Source organism: Liolophura sinensis, chromosome 2 (genome assembly GCF_032854445.1).
Source record: "Liolophura sinensis isolate JHLJ2023 chromosome 2, CUHK_Ljap_v2, whole genome shotgun sequence".
NCBI lineage: Eukaryota > Metazoa > Mollusca > Polyplacophora > Chitonida > Chitonidae > Liolophura > Liolophura sinensis.
The window spans coordinates 17,731,971-17,745,798 of NC_088296.1; positions in this window are offsets into that span (position 1 = coordinate 17,731,971).

Here is a 13,828-nt window from a genome sequence, read left to right on the forward strand (position 1 = left end):
CCACCGCTTTGTATTTATTTCTTTTTTTTATTGCTTCCTTATTTGTCAATCTCAAAAAGTTATATAATTGCTACCAGTTTTATTTATTTATTTATTTGATTGGTGTTTTACGCCGTACTCAAGAATATTTCACTTATACGACGGCGGCCAGCATTATGGTGGGTGGAAACCGAGCACAACCCGGGGGGAAACCCACAACCATCCGCAGGTTGCTGAGAGACCTTCCAACTCCCCGCCGGAGAGGAAGCCAGCATGAGCTGGACTTGAACTCACAGCGACCGCATGGGTGAGAGGCTCCTGGGTCATTACACTGCGCTAGCGCGCTAACCGACTCAGCCACGAAGACCTCGCTACCAGTTTTAGGATGGAGGAATCTGGGGTATGAGGGTAAAACCACAAACCTTTTACAATCTACTAACGAACCTTTCCACACATATACAGATATCACCACCATGTATACAGAGGCAGTTGACAATCGATCAATGCTAAGAAAGGGGCTATATGAACGTCGTCGAGCAATTGTTGTCACGAACACCCCACAAGTGGCGGTCTGCAAATTCCAGGCCCATTCCCTCGTCATTTTGTATGTTTTCGACATTATTGCCTGGAAGCTGATAAGTGGGTATTTAAAGCAAACCCAAGACAACATGTGTAAAGCAACAACAATATCGCTTTTTGTTGCATGTATGTCTCATACTCTCCACTTAACACTTCGGCATTTACCCTTTTTCTTAATATGGGTGACCACGAAGATGAACCCCTGTTTATATTTTATACCAGCTTTGGACAATAATGGTAAACATCTGGGGTGCATTCAAAATATCTCAAAATGGCGCATATTTATTCAGTAAACGGATGTGATTTTTGCGGTTGTGATATATTAGTTTCTATTATTTATGTAATTCGCAAGTCACAACCTAGAAGCGTATTAAATGACGTACTTGTATCATGAAAAACGCAAACTCATGTATATTTTACCTATCTGCTGTACTAACAATGTTAATAATATATATCCTTTGGTGATAACAAAGAAAATCACTGAAAAAAACCTTAGGTCACTGGATGAACACATGATCTCTAAACTTCCTTCAAAAAATAGCGTTTGAATGTAGTTGTTTTTCATTGCCGAATGGCTGAGAAGCGTCATGATTTAGATGTCGTTTGAACGTGAATTTTATTTAATTTAGCTATCGAAGAGACTATCTGCCCAAAAGGATGGCAGAGGTTTGGGGATTCGTGTTACCACGCCTCACAGGAAGAGAGGACGTATGTAGAGTCCTACATACACTGCACCGCACTCCACGCAAACCTGGTCTCCATTCTATCAGAAGAGGAAGAGGATTTCATTAACGACAGGTGAGACATTTTTATGTTGTTTGAGTGTGGTATTAAGAGATGATCACGTAAATCATGGTAGATATGATGACATTGACACATATGTAAAGTAAGAGTCAGATTGGTACAACAATGGCAGTAAAATTTGGGCAACAAGAACTGCGGGCCCCTATACGCTTATTGCGATTGTGACATCAGGTCAGTGTATAAGTGAAATGTTTATGAATACGACGTTAACAACCAATTGTTCAAATGAATAATTAAAAATACATCACAAAATCCGTAAATGTTGCAAATCACAAACTACAGGAAATATTCGTAGGTGCTAACATATAAACCTCGATGTCTTTACAGTTTGCTGAATGGAACATTGGACACAGCGACTTGGTGGACTGGTTTGTCACGAGGGCTAACGTGTGGTGGATGTGACAGTCAGTATGCCTGGTCAGATTTATCACCTGTGGATTACCTGCGCTGGGCACGGGATGAAACAAACCAGAATACATCCGGGCAGTGCATCTCTCTCATTAAAGACCGTGGCTTAGAATTTGTGGATTGCATGACCAAAATGGGCTCGATTTGCAAGCGGGGTATAAATGGTATGAACGCTGGCTTAACAGAGGTTTCGGTTCTTATTAAAAGTGAAATTAAACACTTAGTATCAGTGAGGGTCCCCAATATTATAAGTTCAACTAAAATTGTTTAAGATTATCGATACAGGATGTATCCCCATTGGAGTTTAAAAAGTTAAAAGAACAACAGCATAAATGTCGCCTAGTAAAGCCTGGACCAGTTTTATAGCTTAACTCCGTTGTAAAGTAATGTACCCAGTACAAAGTCAAAGCAGCTCATTAAGTGTCATAAAAATGTTTCTAAATATGAAACAGTACGTAGCAGTGTTAACGCAGATTGCTGTACCAAACTGGATATCTCTTTGTTTGATTTACGTTCTCGTATAAGGGGCATTTTTTTTACCACAAAACATTGTTTAGTCGTAAAAATAACGCTATATTTTCCTGAGGAATTTTGGTACACTGTCAAGTATCATGTCAACACAATATGTTCTCCCGTTTAAATGGCTGGATTTGGCTTCTGTCTGGTCGAAGACTCATTGTTCATTGTATTTCTACACACAAGAGCTTTAGGCCAGTCGCTAAGGTTGCGCGTGTTCGATTTCGCTGTTTTTGAAATAATCGTCATTCAAGAGGGATGCCATCACAACTTGTTGCCAAAATGTTGTTGGTTTTTTTTTGATGAAAAAGGCTTTGTAGACAGATTCTTAACTTTGCCTGAGAAAATTGATAACAAACGTGGCAATGAGCATAAACACGCTTTGTTGAGTTTTTTTAAGAACACAACAATTGCTGAACTTAATGGTGACAGGGGTATTGTTCATGTAATGCGTTTTACCGATGCTCTACGTCACTTCAGTTCAAAATGGTGGGACGTGTACGCAATAACTAGTCTGTCTACTAACTTGCAAATCAGGAGATTTCATTTTCTGTCAACTACACATGGTAACATTATTTTTTGTAAGCAGACACGAGGCTCCCATGTGTTGTGCGATTTATTATGTAATCATAACACACTATTGATTTGATTTTAGCTACGAGAGTGTGTGGAACGGGCTCAGTCTTGATGGGGGAGAAATGTGTTGGAGCATATACCAGAAAAATACCACACGCACAGCAAAAAATATTGTGTGCATTTGCAGGAGGCGAGCCGCTCAGCATTCATACCCAGTTCGAACAAGATCTTGTTCAGTCGTATGTGAAAACGATCAATCGGCCAATCGCTTGGATAGGTAAGTTAGAGAAGTGTTAGCAGGAGAAACTATTTAAAGATGTGAAATGTAATCATAGATAGAAGAATTTATTAGAACATGGACTGGCGTGTGTGTCATATACGAAATGTCTTTCGTACATGGCATTGTGTAGTGTTACAAGCTATAAGCACTTCGAGTTTAAATAGTAATTCCAGTATGCTAAAACAAAGTGTAAAACAAAGAGTTGCTGATAGTCCACATGATCTGTATTTATTTATTTATTTATTTGATTGGTGTTTTACGCCGTACTCAAGAATATTTCTCTTATGGTGGGAGGAAACCGGGAAGAGCCCCGGGGAAACACACAACCATCCTCAGATTGCTGACAGACCTTCTGTCTCTCTGCCTCCGTGGCTCAGTCGGTTAGCGCGCTAGCGCAGCGTAATGACCCAGGAGCCTCTCACCAATGCGGTCGCTGTGAGTTCAAGTCCAGCTTATGCTGGCTTCCTCTCCGGCCGTAAGTTGGAAGGTCTGGCAGCAACCTGCGGATGGTCGTGGGTTTCCCCCCGGGCTGTGCCCGGTTTCCACCCACCATAATGCTGGCCGCCGTCGTACAAGTGAAATATTCTTGAGTACGGCGTAAAACACCAATCAAAAAAAACAAAACAAAAAAACTGGGATGTTGGAAATACTATTTTTATTCAATTTTAGGGCTCAAGAGGGTTGATGGCGAGTATACATGGTCGGACATGTCGGAAGTCAACTACTTGAATTGGCAAAGCAACCCGCCAGAGAACTCGACGCTCTCAGTTGCACTACAACTTGGTGAAAATGCCCCGTGGGTCGCGGCTCCGAAGGATGACCTTTACGCTCACGTTTGCCAGTTGGGTGAGTGGTTACTATCGGTTAAAACATACAATTATTCGTTCAGTAATCCAGGGCGTCGCTCTGGAAGCGCCGGGAGGTTTACCAATACTCTAGGTATGGACCCACCCCAGCCTTTCCCAGTCGAATGCTTTGAACAGCAGCAATGTACAGTACATGCATGTCCTATATAAAGACAAGACATCCTTTGTTTCACAAGCCGCGTTCAAATGAATGCTAATATACGTCTAAAAGCATAGGATTTTTAATGGCCAACGAAGTGCCGGTTCAGTTCGAGTCTTGGAGAGGAATTTTGTAGATCTCTGGTGCACATTACTTGTTGGTAACAATAAGACATCGCCCATGTTGCCGAATACACAGTCTATCATACGTTGAATACCACTTGTCTTCTTCAATCAGTACGTCAAAAGTGAGAATTTTAACAGTCTACGTCGGGCACTCTCCCCGGGTTTGCCCTACCCAAATCTGGTAGTATGGAAGTTTTTCACTGCATTTTCTATTGCTTTATTATTTTGCGTCGGAGTTTTTCGTGTAAATGGCACATATATTGTACTGCACGTTATTTGTGTTTTATCGGTTCTGCGGACGTCATATTTTGCCAGTTCCACGTCCTACTATAGATTTTTATAGAATATTTTTGGTTCCGTCTATTTTACAGACGCCCTTGCAAGGTCTCCTCGGAATTGCTCTGATGGTTTTGCCAGAAACAAGTGCGGTATAGATGTTTGCAAGTGCGTAGACCCATGTAAAGTAAGTGGAAGTCAGTCACGGAAATGCCGTAGGTATAAGAGAATTCAGCCTTCCATACGAAGTCCACTTGAATACAGTTTCCTGTGCTTTCAGGTCTAGGTTTATTTATTTAACACCGTACTCAAGAATATTTCACTTACACGACGGCGGCCATCATTATGGTAGGAGGAAACAGGGCAGAGCCCGGGGGAAACCCGCGACCATGCGCAGGTCCTGGAAAACCTCCCCACGTGCGTCCTCCAGATCCAGAGCTTACGATGCTTGTCTTTCATTCGCAGGACCACGCTGGGTGTTGGTTCAATCACATCCGGGCCTGCATGGCCTCGGAGGTTAGCAATGCAGCACGGCGTAATGACCCAAGAGCCTCGCAATAAGTCCAGCTCATGCTGGCGTCTTGTTGAGCAGTACGTGGGAAGGTCTGTCAACAACCTGTGGATGGTCGTTTTGTTTCCTCTGGGGGTCTGGCCAGTTTCCTCCTACCATAAGGCTGGCCGCCGTCGTATAAGGGAAATAGTCTTGAGTATGACGTAAAACAATCAATCAATCAATCAATCTGTTAATCAAAAAATTCCAGCGTCGCACAGGTATTTCAGATCGGCCTGCTTTCACTTTTCTGGGCTCTTTGGCGTTATTAAGCACTCGAAAGCTCATTGAAGGCCATTTATGTGGTTTAGGTTTGCACAAAATTCCTCGAAGATCATTTGTGTAGCACTGATATAGCGATCACATTGAACCTTCTCTTACCAGTGTAATGCAAGCATCACATTCTAATCATAATATATTTATATGATTTGATTTGTGTTTTATGCCATACTCAAGGATATTTCACTTGTACGGCGATGGCCAGCAGTGTAGTTGGAGGAACCTGGGCAGAACTCTGGGAACCCACGATCATCCGTATGTTGTTGGCAGACATCTTTACGTACTATTGGGGAGGAAGCCAGCATTTGTTAATAAAATTTTTTAATAAAAATCTAAATGCAACTTTGATTTGATATTGAAGTTAACCAGTTGCCAGCGTGAAGTAAAATTTATATAGTCGGCTTATTTTATATATGTGGATGCGGTCATCTGTCACCCGGTATTCATACTTTTCTCTCCCGGTCAAACTGACCGCCGTCTCATCAGGGAAATATTTTTGTAAATAATGGCAAACACCAAGAATCCGGTCCAATTTTAGACTTCCTCTTTTTTGTCTTTTGTTGATTGTCAGTATCTTAGGTAGCATGCAAATCTTTCTCGTTATTTTTAAAACTCTGACATTGTTTGCGTTTTTAATTCAGGACGTGGTGTGTGGAGCTTGCGAAGTTTGTCAACTCGGACAGTGTATCGGTATGTCCAGTTTTATTTCTCTGTGAAAATTGCCGCATTTGCTTGTTAGGCTTTCTTTTTACAGAACTCTGCGTAATATTACACGTAACATTTGTCAAGCCAGTGGGCACAGATAGCCAGATTATGCTAAAAAGTAAGTGATCAAAGATATGTGCGGCAATCTTGGTCTTTAAAAACCATCAAACTATTAGTATTTCCCACTGTTTTTTTGCCTGATGTATGCAGAACGTGTACTTGTGAAGTATTGGAGGCGGTGACGTGTACATATGACACGCGTAAGCTCATTCAGATGGTTTGGTTCACTCCCTGTTTAATGGGTTTCGATGGTTGTCCTTGTGGACAAATTGTTGTCAACGCTTTATGTCATATTTTCCATCAGGATCCAGTCTTTTCGAAACGAGCAGCAGGCTCTTTGCCTTTTGAAAATGGACTGAGCGAGACGTGACCGAAATGATTGTGGGGTGCCACCTTAGGTTTAAGAAAAAATGGATTGACTCCAACTCTTTGACAACAACTATCCCATTACTTCCATTGTTTTTATTTACTTACAGATAATGCCTTGCCAACTGCCCTCCAAGTGCTCTTTCGTGTTGCTTGTTCGCTGGTGACAAACATGCCATACAAGGAATTTTTTGCCTTAGTTTATGAAATTCGGATGCCCTCAATGCCATGGTCCCATTTAATGAGCGCTCTTATTTTTGTACACATTTCTAGAACCTGTATGTCCCGAATGTAAAACTGGCTACCTTACAGACGAAAACGGCTGCCAAACGTGTGACTGCAAAGACCCGAAATGTGAGGTGAGAAAATTAGCCCAGGATTGAGGTCTGCCTTGTTCCCAGATACAATGTCATGAGTTACAAACCAATTGTCCTTGCCGTTGTCATAAATTCGCGGCAATGAGATAATCTTTAAACAGAAACAATAAAAACAAAAGAACTGATTTCCTCTTTTTTGTCTTTTGTTGATTGTCAGTATTCGTAGGTAGCATGCAAAACTTTCTCGTTATTTTTAAAACTCTGACATTGTTTGCGTTTTTTTTTTACCTTTAGGACGTGGTGTGTGGAGCTTGCAAAGTTTGCCAACTCGGACAGTGTATCGGTATGTCCAGTTTTATTTCTCTGTGGAAATTGCCGCATTTGCTTGTTAGGCTTTCTTTTTACAGAACTCTGCGCAATATTACACGTAACATTTGTCGAGCCAATGGGCACAGATAGCCAGATTATGCTAAAAAGTAAGTGATCAAAGATATGTGCGGCAATCTTGGCCTTTAAAAACCATCAAACTATTAGTATTTCCCACTGCTTTTTGACCTGATGTATGCAGAACGTGTACTTGTGAAGTATTGGAGGCGGTGACGTGTACATATGACACGCGTAAGCTCATTCAGATGGTTTGGTTCACTCCCTGTTTAATGGGTTTTGATGGTTGTCCTTGTGGACAAATTGTTGTCAACGCTTTATGTCATATTTTCCATCAGGATCCAGTCTTTTCGAAACGAGCAGCAGGCTCTTTGCCTTATCAAAATGGACTGAGCGAGATATGACCGAAATGATTGTGGGGTGCCACCTTAGGTCAAAGAAAAATATGGATTGACTCCAACTCTTTAACAACAACCATCTCATCACTTCCATTGTTTTTATTTACTTACAGATAATGCCTTGCCAACTGCCCTCCAAGTGCTCTTTCGTGTTGCTTGTTCGTTGGTGACAAACATGCCATACAAGGAATATTTTGCCATAGTTTATAAAATTCGGATGTCCTCAATGCCATGGTCCCATTTAATGAACGCTCTTATTTTTGTACACATTTCTAGAACCTGTATGTCCGGAATGTAAAACTGGCTACCTTACAGACGAAAATGGCTGCCAAACGTGTGACTGCAAAGACCCGAAATGTGAGGTGAGAAAATTAGCCCAGGATTGAGGTCTGCCTTGTTCCCAGATACAATGTCATGAGTTACAAACCAATTGTCCTTGCCGTTGTCATAAATTCGCGGCAATGAGATAATCTTTAAACAGAAACAATAAAAACAAAAGAACTGATTTCCTCTTTTTTGTCTTTTGTTGATTGTCAGTATTCGTAGGTAGCATGCAAAACTTTCTCGTTATTTTTAAAACTCTGACATTGTTTGCGTTTTTTTTTTACCTTTAGGACGTGGTGTGTGGAGCTTGCAAAGTTTGCCAACTCGGACAGTGTATCGGTATGTCCAGTTTTATTTCTCTGTGGAAATTGCCGCATTTGCTTGTTAGGCTTTATTTTTACAGAACTCTGCGCAATATTACACGTAACATTTGTCGAGCCAATGGGCACAGATAGCCAGATTATGCTAAAAAGTAAGTGATAAAAGATATGTGCGGCAATCTTGGCCTTTAAAAACCATCAAACTATTAGTATTTCCCACTGTTTTTGACCTGATGTATGCAGAACGTGTACTTGTGAAGCATTGGAGGTGGTGACGTGTACATATGACACGCGTAAGCTCATTCAGATGGTTTGGTTCACTCCCTGTTTAATGGGTTTTGATGGTTGCCCTTGTGGACAAATTGTTGTCAACGCTTTTATATCATATTTTCCATCAGGATCCAGTCTTTTCGAAACGAGCAGCAGGCCTCTTTGCCTTATCAAAATGGACTGAGCGAGGACGTGACCGAAATGATTGTGGGGTGCCACCTTAGGTCAAAGAAAAAATGGATTGACTCCAACTCTTTGACAACAACTATCCCATCACTTCCATTGTTTTTATTTACTTACAGATAATGCCTTGCCAACTGTCCTCCAAGTGCTCTTTCGTGTTGCTTGTTCGCTGGTGACAAACATGCCATACAAGGAATTTTTTGCCATAGTTTATGGAATTCGGATGTCCTCAATGCCATGGTCCCATTTAATGAACGCTCTATTTTTGTACACATTTCTAGAACCTGTATGTCCCGAATGTAAAACTGGTTACCTTACAGACGAAAACGGCTGCCAAACGTGTGACTGCAAAGACCCGAAATGTGAGGTGAGAAAATTAGCCCAGGATTGAGGTCGTAGTTGTTCCCAGATACAATGTCATGAGTTACAAACCAATTGTCCTTGCCGTTGGCATAAATATCGCGGCAATAAGATAACTCTTAATGACAAACAATAAAAATAAAGAACTGATGACAATACTAATGATGATTTCTATGTAAATAATGTCACAATATTAAATTTTTTCGGAACATGCTCTACTATTGAGCTTTATGAAGTATTTACAGACCCGTGTTTATCTTTTTTCTCCACAGCGGGTCACGTGTGAACAAGGATGCTCTTGCATTGACGGACAATGTACGTATATACTGTCACTGATAGGGCCAGAGCATTATGCTGACGAATAAAACCCATGTGTGGCATGGAAACCACCAATAGCTTGGCTCTTTTCACAATTATTAACGAAAGCGCTTTATTAAGTGTTAAATCTACAATATAAAAAAATAGCAACTGGTTAAACGTTACGTGCGAAAAGAGTCTGTTAAACCCGGACGGCTGTCAGATATATTGCAGACAGAATTATTTTTTTTTATTTTTTTTTTGATTGGTGTTTTACGCCGTACTCAAGAATATTTCACTTATACGACGGCGGCCAGCATTATGGTGGGTGGAAACCCGGCACAGCCCGGGGGAAACCCACGACCATCCGCAGGTTGCTGACAGACCTTCCCACTTACGGCCGGAGTAGACAGAATTAAGGTCTAGGGGTCCCGGATACTTATCTGAGTATACATACACACACATTAAAGTGTGCCAGAATACTTATCTGAGTATACATACACACACATTAAAGTGTGCCAGAATATTTATCTGAGTATACATACACACACATTAAAGTGTGCCCGGATACTTATCTGAGTATACATACACACACTTTGAAGTGTGCCAGAATACTTATATGAGTATACATACACACACATTAAAGTGTGCCAGAATACTTATCTGAATATACATACACACATATTGAAGTGTGCCAAAATACTTATCTGAGTATACATACATACACATTAAAGTGTGCCAGAATACTTATCTGAGTATACATACACACACATTGAAGTGTGCCAGAATACTTATCTGAGTATACATACACACACATTGAAGTGTGCCAGAATACTTATCTGAGTATACATACACACACATTAAAGTGTGCCAGAATACTTATCTGAGTATACATACACACACATTAAAGTGTGCCAGAATACTTATCTGAGTATACATACACACACATTAAAGTGTGCCAGAATACTTATCTGAGTATACATACACACACATTAAAGTGTGCCAGAATACTTATCTGAATATACATACACACATATTGAAGTGTGGAAAATACTTATCTGAGTATACATACACACACATTGAAGTGTGCCAGGATACTTATCTGAGTATACATACACACACATTGAAGTGTGCCAGAATACTTATCTGAGTATACATACACACACATTAAAGTGTGCCAGAATACTTATCTGAGTATACATACACACACATTAAAGTGTGCCAGAATACTTATCTGAGTATACATACACACATATTGAAGTGTGCCAGAATACTTATCTGAATATACATACACACACATTAAAGTGTGCCAGAATACTTATCTGAATATACATACACACATATTGAAGTGTGGAAAATACTTATCTGAGTATACATACACACACATTGAAGTGTGCCAGGATACTTATCTGAGTATACATACACACACATTGAAGTGTGCCAGAATACTTATCTGAGTTTACATACACACACATTGAAGTGTGCCAGAATACTTATCTGAGTATACATACACACACATTGAAGTGTGCCAGAATACTTATCTGAGTATACATACACACATATTGAAGTGTACCAGAATACTTATCTGAATATACATACACACACATTAAAGTGTGCCAGGATACTTATCTGAATATACATACACACATATATTTACATATATTTACTTTAGTGTGTGCCCAATACTTTTTCCAGGTTGCCCCAACAGCGCTTTGTTTCAGACCTGTGCGGATCCGTGTGCTCACTACAACTGTGGCTTTTTCAAAGTTTGCAAGTAAGTAATCTCTTATATGGTTATGATGTAAGACGTGCAACACGGACGGTACCTAAGCAACAACGACAGCTTGAAAGCTGGCAAATGTTCACACGTAACCGGTGGAATACGTCCTCTTGTCATTTTACATCAGTCAGGGTTTTATTTTAACCGATCATGTCAATGCATAAATACCAGCAATTTAAACCCTAGCACTATGGCTTATGAGGAATTAGATAAACAAAATGCAGCGATATTAACTGCTATTTATTAGACTTCGCTGACCTAGAATTACAGAAAATGAGACAGTTTCACCGGCTGTAGGCTCTCGGCACTAATCTTGACACCAATGGTTTACCGCGATCTGCTTTGACAGAATTTCTCACGTATTTTCGGCATGTTTGACATGAATCATGCCCTGCCATGGTAGATTCGTTAAGCCAGAGACAATGTATTGGTGGCTATAAAACGACGAGTCAGGTAATCGCACATGTTGACTTGTCAGTGACTGATTGTAATCTGAGGACTAATTCTACGCTAAGGGCTCTTCTGCATCGTACATGCTGCACTGGGCTCTTGGGGTCATTTAGACAGCAATATTTAACAACGCATACTTGTGTTTCTATATTTTTAGACGATACTGTAACTGCCTTGCCAAATGCGTCCGACGCTTCCCACGTAAACGGTGGCGTGGTCGACGTCACCGTGGTCACAAACGTCACCGTGGCTACAAACGTCACCGTGGCCGCAAACGTCACCGTGGCCGCAAACGTCACCGTGGTCACAAACGTCACCGTGGCTACAAACGTCACCGTGGCCGCAAACGTCACCGTGGCCTCAAACGTCCCGGAGGTCGCAGACGTAACAGACATCAGTGACGTCGCACCCACAGCGCTGACAGCAGAAATGAAAGGCGTTAAGATCGCTAACACGCCATGGCGTGGATATTTCCAGTGTATAACTAACACTTTATTTCTGCTCTGTAATAAACATGACATTGTCAACTGAGCATCGAAAATAACAGCCGTTGTCCTTTTTCTTCCAAGTCTCCGTAGGTTTATGTATCTTGACATGCTTTATCTGCAAATGCTTAAGTTTTTTTGTTGGAAAAAGGTCGAATTGTTTGTATATAAAACTCATGAAAACTCCCTACAGTACTTCTTTTGTTTCCTGCAGATACCACTGGTATGTGTGTACATGGTGTCAAGGAAAACATGACAACAGGCTTTCAGTAGGCCGCCTTGTGAATAACTTTACCCAATGCGGATGAGATTGAAAGAACGTCGATCTGCAAAAATGGTGCCGTTTGTTTGAATTTGCTCCAGCAATGTAACTATTCGCCGATGTATAAGTGAAGAATTCTTATCGACGGCGTCGAATCCAAATCAGATAGATTACTATATGGCGTATGTTTAGACACATTTCCCTGTAGGTACCCACCTGACCTATTTGACCGATCTATTTGATTGGGGTTTTACACCGTACTCGAGAATATTTCACTTATGCGACAGTGGCCAGCATTATGGTGGGGAGAAAACCGGGCAGGGCCCGGGGGAAAGCTACGACAATCCAAAGGTTGCTGGCAGACCTTACCATGTAAGACCGGACATACTTGATGATACTTTAGATGTGTACAAGCTGAGCAATGACCTTTACTTGCCCCCGCAACTTCAAGTAAAGTACTTAGTATATCGTCAATTACTTGCCGAATGTCGATTACAGCCACTTCTCAAACAACAAAAATATTGTTACAAAAAAAAAACAAACACATTTTTGACTGTCCAGCAATCGGCGCGCACACTATGAGGAAGATGTCGTCTCCTGTCGTCGAAAGGTAAATGCATCTCGTAATTGTTTTGGGGAAACCTTTAGCATGGTTTTTGCTTAACGTCATACTCGAGAATATCACGTCTACGATGGCGGTCAGTTTTTGTGACTTTGGAATCCGGGGATGTCTCGGTAAACTATCGGATTACGTGCATTATTGTACACGATTGTACGTGTTGTGAGCTCATAGGACTCCACAAGCATAACTCCACGGGTGACTGATAGCACAATGTCACCAAGGTCCCCTGGATGGTGGCAGTAGATATAGAAATTTTCTGAAGCACACTACAACCCTCTATAATAGTATTGCCAATCAAGTAAACAAATCATCCAGTTTGTTGAACAATGGCCCTAATGGCACAAATTAAGGGTGGATCCTTAAAACAACTGGTCGAGTATATAGGCGAAATATTTTTTTATTTATTTATTTGATTGGTGTTTTACGCCGTATTCAAGAATATTTCACTTATACGACGACGGCCAGCATTATGGTGGGAGGAAACCGGACAGAGCCCAGGGGAAACTCACGACCATCCGCAGGTGGCTGCAAACCTTCCCACTTACGGTCGGAGAGGAAGCCAGCATGAGCTGGACTTGAACACACAGCGATCCCATTGGTGAGAGACTCCTGGGTCATTACGCTGAGCGCTAACCAACTGAGCTACGGGTGCCCCCCGAAAGAAATAAATCAGTATCCAAATCGTGTACGATGGCAGCTCATCAATTGTCTTTTAATTGATGTACGATAGATAAAATCGTGTAGTTCAGTGACCTGCACTGACTGATCGACTCACTGATACGCTTGCTGAGTGACAGGCAGACTGACTGACTGACTGACTGGCTGCCTGCCTGACAGACTAAACCCTTGACTCATCGATCGGTGGACT